The sequence below is a fragment of the Buteo buteo genome, chromosome Z (genome assembly GCF_964188355.1).
Source record: "Buteo buteo chromosome Z, bButBut1.hap1.1, whole genome shotgun sequence".
NCBI classification, from domain to species: Eukaryota; Metazoa; Chordata; class Aves; order Accipitriformes; family Accipitridae; genus Buteo; species Buteo buteo.
In genome coordinates this window covers 57,919,449-57,930,721 of record NC_134204.1, presented here as the reverse complement: position 1 = coordinate 57,930,721, position 11,273 = coordinate 57,919,449, and the positions used below count along the sequence as shown (strand labels likewise).

At 42.6% G+C, this 11,273-nt stretch overlaps 1 protein-coding gene across 5 annotated transcripts in view; it reads left to right on the top strand.

Annotated features, from left to right (window-relative positions):
* The window catches only part of RNF38 (ring finger protein 38), a 126,243-nt gene that overhangs the window by 70,633 nt on the left and 44,337 nt on the right, over positions 1–11,273 (top strand). The window contains exons 1-2 of one of the 5 annotated variants that reach the window (XM_075020249.1): positions 613–635; positions 5,160–5,265. The exons of 3 other annotated variants lie outside the window; for them this stretch is intronic. The gene's annotated coding sequence lies outside the window, so the exon portion shown is untranslated. Of the gene's footprint in view, positions 1–143; positions 636–5,159; positions 5,266–11,273 lie in introns of those variants that run through there. One more of the 5 variants, XM_075020248.1, reaches the window with a different exon arrangement.

Genomic DNA, 11,273 nt, shown 5'->3' with positions numbered 1-11,273 from the left:
CGGGCGTAAGGCGGGGCGCGGAGCGAGAAACCGAAACTAAAAGGGGGCGGGGCCGCCCTGCCCCCGGCCGCTGACCAGGGGAAGGGGAGAGTGGCTTTCGCGCCAGCGCGCAGGCGCTGACGGGTGCCGGGTTGTCCCGCCGCCGCGTGTGTCGGCTGCGTCGCCTCGTCTTCCGGCCGTGGCGGTGACGTACGCGGGCCGACCCCCCTGCCGCCCCCAGGTGCAAACAAAGAACGCCCCGCGTCGCTGCCGGTGGGGCGGGGCTAGCTCCTTTCCGCCTCGCGGGGCTGGGGCGGCTGAAGAGTGACGTCACCGGCCGGCGGCGGGGTGCGCGCGGCGCCCCGGAGGAGCGGAACGTGGCGGGCGGCGGCGGTCGCGGGCCGCGGGAGCGAGCGACGGCGTCGCGGACGCAGAACGGCCGAGGGTCGCGCGGGGGACTCGCCCTGTGATGGGCGGGGGACGCCGGGCCGACGCTCCCGGAAGCGATCGCGCGGGCAGGCGGTGGAGGCGCGGCCCGGGCGGCAGCGGCGGACACCCCGGCCGACACGACAGAAGGCGGCGCGGCAGCCTTGACGGTGACTGCGGGGCGCGCGGAAGAGGCGGGGGCCCGGCCCCGCCGTGCCCCGCGGCCCCAGGTACCGGCGTGGGGACGGCAGGTAGGGGTGGAGGAGGGCGGTGGGCCCGCTCGGGGCGGGGCCTCACCGGCACCGCCTGGTCCCCGCGACTCGGCAGCGTTGAGCCCGGCAGCCGAGGTGGGGAAGGGAGCGATCTTCCGGCAGTAGGACATAAGGCGCCCCGGGGCGGCTTCGTGCAGTACCCGGCTCTGTTGGGCTCCTGTTGGTAAAGGTAGAGGGTGAAGGAGACCGGGCGGCCTGGGCGGGAGGTCGCCGCAGGGAAGCCTGAGCGGCCCCGTGTGCACGCAGCAGCCTGCAAGGAAGGTGGACGAGACCTCCGCGAGGTTAATTCGGGGAACATAAGCATTTGAACCTGTTAAAATTGCTTTATCTGCTTTGGCAAAAGGTAGAACTGGAACCTAAAAATCAGCTGATTATCCAGAACTGACTTGCTTTGTGGTGTTCCTGAGACGACAAGCAGGTTCCATGTGCTGCATGCAAGGAGGTAGCAAATATTTCTGAAGCACCAAACAGCCGATTGTACTTCCATTCTCGAACCAAAATGAAGTTTCTAGGTGTCTTTAATCCTCTCGAGTTAGTTGAGAAAGAACAACTGTTCAAGGAAGCATTGATGTTAGCAAGCATACATTTTAGGGCATTTTGTTAGCATTTTTCAGTATATATAAATTAATTCCTACTCCTGTTTAGAATGAATGGGATTTTTTTATACTTAAGACCAGAAGGATGCTTCTTGTTTCCTCAAGAAGTGTATTTTAAAACTGATTATGTGTTGAGATGTTTTCTGGAGACATCCATTTTAAGTTATTTAATTTATTTATGAGTTACACAGAAGTTCATTGAACTGTAAGCCATGAGAATGTTTATGAATGTATAGCATTTGGATTTGGAAACGGATTTTTGAGAGTAGTATTTGAAGCAAATGCATAATGTTCTAATAAGTTCTTCAAATGTATAGTGAGGCAACGGGAACGGTAAGATGAATGACACTATTAATAGTCTGCCTTATTCAGGTATTGCTTACTACTTGATTAGGTGTTGCTGACATGCTCGTTCTTAAATGTCATTCACCGAGGCAACTACTTTGCTTTCAGTTGCCAGATTTATTTATCTACATCCTGGGGATTTTGCTGTTTATTGGCCCAACAGCCTCCTTAACTGCTTCATAGCACTACAAGAATGAAAAATACAAACTTTTTTTCCCTTCAAGGGGGTACTGCAGCTGTGGTATTAGAGGCTTTCTTGTTCTGAGAAAGAGGGGAAAAAACTCCCTGTGGATACTTGTGTGTGTGGTAAGAAAAAGGAAGGGTGCAGTCGTTAGAGGTTGAAGTATGAGACAGGAGAGCAAATAGATGCCATGGCAGATATAATGGTTAGTGAAAGTTGATAACGTTTTTGATCACCAAATCTCTAGGAAAAAAAACTATGTGTACATTACCAGCAGATAGTACTTGTTAAGAGTAGTAATTGCAAGAAGAGAAGTTGAATATAAATGAAAGGGTCTTATAAATATGGCATCTCAGTATTCTCCTATGTGAAACTTCCTTTGTCATCTCTCTGACTTATAGAGTAGGTTAAACTTTATTTGCTGGTTCACTTCGATGTTTTTAATAAAAGTATAATAAATACTAAACTGAAGTTGCAAGTTGATCAGTCCTTGCTTTCTACCTGCAGTGGTGTGGGAGCTGTAGTATATAATTGTCTTCTCTTTTTGTGAAAGACGGTTTGGCTTGGAAGCTGACATCAGTGGCATCAGTGCTATTGTGATTTGTGAAGTTTATGCATCAGCTTATGTAAATACATTTTTTCAATATGGTTTATTGACATAACGGGAGATAATTTATATGATTTGAAGTGATTTTGTTGATGAAGTCAAGTTACTTTTTCAACTCTCTTAATAAAGCCTTCAAGAATTAAAAGGCCTCTATGCAAGCTTTATTAGAGTATAAAAAAATGGTGCAGTTACGAAGACAAGTTACTTCTTCAGGCCTATTATTGAATTGAAACTTAAATTGTAGTGTTGTTGCATTTCAGAGCTGTCGTACATGTTTGTCCATGGAAACTACATGGGCTAAATTCCTAGTGAATCTAATGAGATTTTGTACAGAGCAAGTCTTAGACTTCTAAAGGTTCTCTGACTTAGTCTTTGTATGTAGCTCCACCACCCCTACCCCTCTCCCCAGAGGGATTTAAAACGTAGGAATAAGGGTACAGGTAGGATGTGAAATTTCTTTTTTTCCTATTTTTAGTCAGAGAGTTGTTTTGACTGTGGAGGACTGATTCTTGAAACTCCTGGGAAGATAGGTTTGACTTACCCAGTTCATGCAGAAATACAGCTTATGGGTTTCTTCTCTATGTAAGCATCTATATCAAGTTAAATAATCTAACATGGCATATTTAAATTCTCTTGTGGGCAAGGCTTGTCTAGGTCTCTGATTTATGAGGATGATTTTTATGGGTTTTTACTCTTCAGCTTCACTTAGGAGTGGGTAGTTGCCTGTTTTACTAAGCTCTTTGAAAGATCACTGAAATTCCCTTTGCTTTTTGGTGCCCTCTACTGATTCTGTTTGTCAGAACAGCGAAGGCTAGGGCTTTATTTTCTTCAACGGCAGTAAAAAGTTAGCAGCAGCAGCTCTTTAAAAACAGTGGGAAGGGAAAAGAAAGAAAGGAAGGCCTTTTGCACCTCAAGTATTTTGTTGATTGCTGTCCAACCAGTTTGTCTGGATTGCAGTGCAGTTCCTCATCTGACAGAAAAGTAGTTAAGCAGTATAAATCTGCGTCACCTAGTGTCTTCTATAGGCATTCCAGCTGTAAAAAGACTGGTGCCTTTCCTCTTCTTCTCTCAGAAGAAGAAAGACTTTTTCTTTTTAGTGTCCACAGTTCCTGGTTCTCAGTGAGCACATTTCAGATTTGCTGTCCGAGAAATTTTTACTTCTCCTGGTTCACTTGCAGTAACATTGCTTTTTGTATTTCCCACTACAACCTCAGATACTATAAAAAAAGTGTGGCACTTCATGTGAGTGCCACTACATATGCTGCATTTTGCTTGCTTTCTGTTTAAGTAGCCCTTTCATCTTGTCATTCTTGCAATTTTGTTCCTATCCCTGAAATCTGTGAACACCTCTCTCCTAGGCAAGCTCGGCAATTGCATGAACTCAACCCTGTCCTCTGTCCAGAGCCTCTTATCTTAGTCTTGTGGTCTGTGTTTGCCAGCTCTGTTCATTTCTGACAGAACTGGCCAAATTTTTCTTTCACATTGCAGTAAGAGTAAATCATTCTGTGAGCAGGGATGAGAGCATTCATGGCACAATTTATGGTGCTGCTGAGCATATGCTCTGTCAGGCAGTCTTCATGAGAACTTTGAGATAGCCTTCTCTGTAGGCAAAAATTAAGAACTTTTCTTCCTTATTCAGATTCTTTAGATGATCTGTGTTGGGATTGTTCTTTTTAAAAGCTGTGATGTGCTGAATATTTTTGATGAGCTGCATTTTCCAAATGTGATTCTTAGGAATCAGTCTCTTGCAAAGACATTTAAAACTATTTTATTGGCAAGTACTGAGGGAGGGCGTTTTTGTTTTGGTGTCCTCTGTGTGTAAGTCTGTTGGGAAAACATTGGAACTGAATATAAAATGAGAGGAGTGAAAAGGTTGGAGACATAAAAGAGTAGGAGTAGATATTCATTGTAAGTAACGTTGTGGAAGGAACTTGTGGATATGAGTAGCAAAGTTCCAAGTGGATGAATATGGATTTGAGAAAAATGTTCAGATGTGAACACAAAGAGCCTGGCAAGACCAATACACATTTAGTCATTTTGTATGTGAATCTCTACTGAATATAGGTTAAAGATCATAAGTGAAGCTTTCTTTCTCTGTATTCTCAGATTCCTTACTGTATCAGAGAACAGTCAGAGCACTCTTTTCAAATTCAAATACGGAGACCTAGCATAGTGTTTGTATTCTCTAGTTTCAACTCTGTAGTTGAAATGTGACTTAAAAGTTCATAGCTGTCATGGCGACTTCATTCAGCGTAGGGCAGAGCTTGAGACTGTATCAAAGAAGTACGTATCTCACTGAATTTCTTGCAGGCTTTAAATTCTCATGTCTTTTTTCTCCTTAGTAAAAATGGGGGATGAAGTTTGAGAAGTCAGCCAGCAAACCATGCTTATTTGAGTGAGTTTGGGGGAATAAGGCTTTTTTTTCCTTCACATGTTATCTGATATGTATCATGGTTTGTTTGGGTTTTTTTTAACAAAACTTATTCTGACTTTGCATGAGACTAATCCTATTTTCTGAAGTAAATTAAAAGATCTACACAAGTATGAGCTGTTTCTTGAAGCTGAGGACCTGCAATGTTTTCTCATATTCCTTTTAGGTTAACTTACCAGAAAATATCAATTCTTTCTTGGTTTTGGTGTCACCTATAATTTGTCACTTACATTAAGAGGACTGAGTTGTGTACCCCTTAGATCCCATTATAAGGATTATGTACATGTCCAGATGACAGCCTCCCAATATGTGTATTTTGTAGGGGCAGAGGAACCAGCCGCTGTTGCAGCAGTTAATATGTTCGCAGGGCCTGTGGGGAGTCTGACACATGCAAAAAATGAAGTTCTACAAGCTACTGAGGGCAAAAGGTGTGTTCAAATCCCAACTAACAGAGAACTGTTTTCTTTTCCAAAGCCTTTTAAAGCAACTCTATTAACTTATATAAGCTGTTAGTAAAAATGAAATGGCCTGTGTAGGTTTAAAACAAGTACTCTGTAATATGTAGTGCATAGTCTAAATATGATGAGCTTTAAAAAGAATCATAGAATCATTTAGGTTGGAAAAGACCCTTAAGATCACCAAGTCCAGCCATTAACCTAACACTGCTAAGTCCACCACTAAACCATATCTTTAAGTGCCACATTTACACATCTTTTAAATACCTCCAGGGATGGTGACTCAACCACTTCCCTGGGCAGCCTGTTCCAATGCTTGACAACCCTTTCAGTAAAGAAATTTTTCCTAATATCCAATCTAAACCTCCCATGGTGCAATTTGACACTGTTTCCTCTCATCATCTCACTCATTACTTGAGAAAGGAGACCGACACCCACCTCGCTACAACCTCCTTTCAGGTAGTTGTAGAGAGTGATAAGGTCTCCCCTCAGCCTCCTTTCCTCCAGACTAAACAACCCCGGTTCCATCAGCTGCTCCTCCTAAGACCTGTTCTCTAGACCCTTCACCAGCTTTGTTGCTCTGCTTTGGACACGCTCTAGCACCTCAGTGTCTTTCTTGTAGTGAGGAGCTGGTTTGGGTTTGTGTGGCATGGGTTTTGGTAGTGGGGGAGGGGCTCCAGGGGTGGCTCCTGTGAGAAGCTGCCAGAAGCTTCCCCAGCTCCAGGTTGGATCCACTTCTGGCCAAGACCAAGCCAATCCGCAACAGTGGTAGCACCTCTGGGGTAACATTTTTAAGAATTGGAACCTGCAGCATGGGAGGAGATTGGAATGTGAGAGGAACACCTCTGCAGACAGCAAGGTCAGTGAAGAAGGAGGGGGAGGGAAGGAGGTGCACGGGAGGAGGTGATGCCCCTACAGCCCATGGTGAGATGGCAGGCTGTCCCCCCCAGCCCATGGAGGTGAGCAGGGGAGCAGATGCCCACCTGCAGCCCATGGAGGACCCCATGCCAGAGCAAGGGGATGCCCCTGAAGATGGCTGTGACTCCATGGGAAAGCCCATGCTGGAGCAGTCTGTGCCTGAAGGACTGCAGCCCATGGAAAGGACCCTAGAACACTGGAGCAGTTCATGAAGAATTGCACCCTGTGGGAAGGACTCATGCCAGAGAAGTTCATGGAGGACTGCAGCCCGTGGGAGGGACCCCACACTGGAGGAGGGGAAGAGTGAGGAGTCCTTCCCCTGAGGAGGAAGGAGCAGCAGAGACAATGTGTGATGAACTTGACCACAACCCCCATTCCCCATACCCCTGTGCTGCTGTGGGGAGGAGGTAGAGAAAACCGGGAGTGGAGTTGAGCTGGGAAGGAGGGAGGGGTGGGGGGAAGTTGTTTTAAGATTTGATTTTACTTCTTGTTATCCTTGTTTTGATTTGAATGGTAACAAATTAAATTGATTTTGGTTTTCCCCAAAGTTGAGTCTGGTTTTTTCCCGTGAACATAAGTGGTGAGTGATGTCTCCTTGTCCTTGTCTCAATCCATGAGCTTTTCTTTGTATTTTCTCCTCCTCATCCCACCGGAGCCACTTGGGGAGGAGTGAGCGAGCAGCTTCATAGTGCTTCGTTGCTGGCTGGGCTTAAACCACAATAGGGGCCCAAAACTGAACACAGTATTTGAGGTGTGGCCTCACCAGTGTCAGGCCTAGTCCTGCTGGCCACACTATTTCTGATACAAGCCAGGATGCTATTGGCCTTCTTGGCCACCTGGGCACACTGCTGGCTCATATTCAGCCGGCTGCCAACGAACACCCCCAGGTCCTTCTCAACCAGGCAGCTTTTCAGCCACTCTTCCCCAAGCCTGTGGCATTGCCTGGGGTTGTTACAACCCAGGTTCAGGACCTGGCGCTTGGTCTTGTTCAATCTCTCAAAACTGGCCTCAGCCCAACAATCCAGACTGTCCAGATCCCTCCGCAGAGCCTTCCTACCCTCAAACATATCAACACTCCCGCCCAGCTTGGTGTCATCTGCAAACTTACTGAGGGTGCATTTGATCCTCTTGTCTAGATCATTGATAAAGATGTTAAACAGAACTGGCCCCAATACTGAGTCCTGGGGAACTCCAGTTGTGACCGGCCACCAACTGGATTTAACTCCGTTCACCACAACTCTTCAGGCCTAGCCATCCAGTCAGTTGTTTACGCAGCAAAGAGTGCACAGCAAGCCATGAGCAGCCAGTTCCTCCAGGAGGATGCTGTGGGAGGTGGTGTCAAAGGCTTTACTAAAGTTCAGGTAAACAACCACTTAAATGGAATCCTAGATTTGTACTGTCATTAAGGGTGGTTCTGCAGTGTATAAGCACTGTAAATATTGAAAGTGTTCTGCACTGTAAATAAATCAATTTTAACAAGAAATTGGTTAACAAGATGCCAACCATAACGTTATGTTCAGGGGGCATACCATTGTGTTCAGCCATTTGTAGGTGATACAGAGAGTTTACTTGTCCCAAACTGTATGACTGACAAAGTAAAGCCTTTGTATTTGTTTCAGCTGTGAAAATTTCCTTTTATGTGGAAAATGGCCTGGAAGAAGGAAAGAACAAGTTAAGTCTCAGAAATGGGAGAAGCAGAGAACTGAAAATGCAGTGTGAGAGGAGCCTTTACACTTTGGTGTTGGAGACTTCTGTGACAGTTACATACTTGTTGTGGTTTAATCCCAGCTGGCAACTAAACACCATGCAGCTGCAGTTGTACTGTGCCATTTGGGATGTGTTTTCTCCCTTGTTCTGTGGGATCTCCCCAGAGAAGAAGGAAATTGAAAAAGGTGGAACTTAGAATGCCTTATTCTTAGAATTAAGTATCTTGGCCCTCTTTGAATTTTCAGGCCTGTGTTTAAGTACAATTCTGTAAGTTTTACAGCAACTTTTTTTTGCACTAATAACCAGTGTGTGTATGTTGCAGTATGTTGAAGAATATGGCAGTTTGGCCGTACCAATTAGGTAGGTAGGTTGTTTTGTGGATTCATTGTGTAGTTTCTAAAATGGATTAAGAGTACTTGTTGCGGCTTCAAACTTCTAGCAATATGGAGACACTGGAAGAATGTAGAGAGTAAACTGTGGTACATTCCTGAAGACATTAGGTCCTGACTTCCCTCAGTTTCTCAGAACACATGATACTGCATTATACACAGAAATTTTTAACAGTATGGTGTGCTGAGCAGAGACACATCTGCTAACACAGCTCAGTGTTGTGGTGACAGTCAAAGCCAGTGAAGGCAGCCAAATGTGAATATGCTCTACCACAATATGTGTTGAGGTATTATGCCAGTAGTCCTTTTCCTAGGAACAAATTTCTAGTGCTGACTTGCCGTTGTGACCATTGTGGTAAGGACACCAGTTACAGTAGCGTAAGTAACATATCAGTGTAAATGTAATCTCTTTGGGGACTGAAGTTTTGAGAGGATTGATTTAAATAATCTATGTTAATTGCTGGTTAAAATATAGGCTTCTGTCAAAAATTGGCTCATGCCTCTGTAAATACTAGTTTGAGTACTTAGGTAGCAGTATGCCTTAGTTCAGTGTTTGGATATTCTTTAACTCTTTGTCAACAGATACGGTCAGCAAAACATTAATTTACCCAAATAAGAAGTTTCAGTCTTCAGTGCTCAAATTCTACCTTGTCCGTTTACTTATATCATGTTTTATCTATGTGTGTGCGTGCATGCTTGTGTACACATATATATAGTTTAATGTGGGGAGAAAGTTCTTTAAGTAGAAAAAATGTGATTTGTTTTATAATGGTCTAATTACCCTCTCTCTGTTGATGTACCTGTATGTTAGTTCATATGCCTAAATGGAAAAGTCATTAGTGAATACATACTGTACATTCAAACTATACATAGAGAAGACCTTGGTATGAAGACAGCTTTGAGCCAGACTTCTCTTCAGACTTCTTGTCCCATCAGCTGAAAGAGTAGAATTATTTTTAAAATTGAAAACTTGATCTTTTTGAAATGTGGCTATATCTGAACACCTTGTCTTGATTTCACCACTTTCCTCTTGCCCTGGCATCATTTTAAGTATATCAATTTCAGTATGTTTTATGACATTTAAAGTAATTTCTTTATAGTAATCAACGTATTTTAATGGTACACACGCAAAGTTAAATGTGTTTCAGCCTTATATATAAGGAAATCAGCTTCTTTCTGTAGCTACAAATTTGTGATTTTAATTAAAAACTTCTGTTTTATTTACATACCAAAATAGGAGTTCGGGACTCTGTGTATGCTAAGAAGCTGCTGTTAGCACCATCTCCTGAAATGGCACTTTCTGTGTTGTGTTAGGTGGTGTTGATGTCAAAACATGGACACTTTAATTCAGATCTTGGTAGGCAATTTGGAGATGAACTGGTAGGAAATTATAAACTGAAAATATAAAAAAAAATCTTACTGGATACAAGTACTATGTGTTGGGTTTTTATTTGTTTTATTTTTAAATGTTCCAGTTTTAAGAAAGAAAGCCTACAAATATTCAGTGAGATACTAAATGTATGTAACAGGTTTTGCTTGCTGCCATTGTGTGTTAACTGCAGGAAACATCTGCAGAAACAACACAAATTGTTTTCCATTTATTATCACCTACAACATTGACAAAGTTGAGTTCAAAATTGAGACCATAAACTGGTATTTTAAAGTAAAATTAATATTTTTCTACAACTTTATTCTTAATTAGAGAGGGAGATATAGCTGAGGTTTTTTCCCTTACTGAAGTTTGGTTGGTGTTTTGGATTATGAGAGGCAATGATCCCTATTCGGAAAAAACACCTTGATGTGATGTAAAAATAAATACTACCTTTTTTGTGAGTTTAGCTGCATTGAAATTGCTTTGATTCATTTCTCTGAAAAATGATTGCAAAATCTTTTCATATTTCAAAGGATTCTTGTTTGCATGCAGCAAATACTGCAAGCAATAGCAAATACTAATAAATTCAATTTGAAGAACTTTGAGATGACTGTGTGTTTCCTTGATTCTTAAAACTCCTTCAGTATTAGAAAAGGAGATGCTTCAGATGTGATATATGGATTGCACTTTCCTTTTTGTATGAGCAGTGGAACTTGAAAATGTGAAAGGTGTAGTCCTGCTAAACACAGTTTGCTTCTTTTCTTCTTGCTATTGAGAGTGTTGCAGTGTGCCAAATAGGACGCTAAGATTCTTACCTTTTTTTAATGTTGTGCTTTTTAAATTCACATGCAGCAAAGAAATATTCCAGCATTTGGTATGAGAAATTGACACCTAAGAATCAAATTCTTAAGACTGTTTAGAATATTTACTGTGTGAAACTTAAGAAGTTTAGGCTTAGCGATCTCTTAATGTTGTTTCTTGGGTATCCTAAACACCTGGATAAATGAGAATTGCATTTCAGAGAAGGAACTAATACAGAGAAAACCCTGGAAATGGCTGTCAGCCTGTCAATTAAACAAAAAATTAAATATTCAGGTTATTAATGTGTTTTCATCATAAGTAGATTGAAGAGAAGCATTTGATGGAATATATTCTATGCTATTTGTATGTAAGTTGCTACTGCATGCCTCAAATCTTTTGCAGAAACACTTTGCATGGAGTATTTGTTGTCAGTTTTGGTTGCTGAAGAACAATATTGGCCATTGTGCTTGCCATCAGTAAATAACGAATTAATCCTACTAAGCGTGAGTGAATTATGGATGGCCCAGAAAGATTACTGATGAGTGTTCTTGGTACAGAAACAGTCTAATTGATATGTATACCATTATAGCTTTGAAACAAAAAAATTAGATGGGCTTCTATCCTCTTTATACTGTTTGGTAGTGTTCCTCTTATTCTACAAATTATGTTCCTTTTACTAAGTACTGTGTAAATTTTTGCTGTTTCCCTATCTTTATTTCACAGAAATTATTAAGAAACCTGACATATGTAAACCTGCTACAGCAAATTTTATACTGACAACCTGACATTGTTAT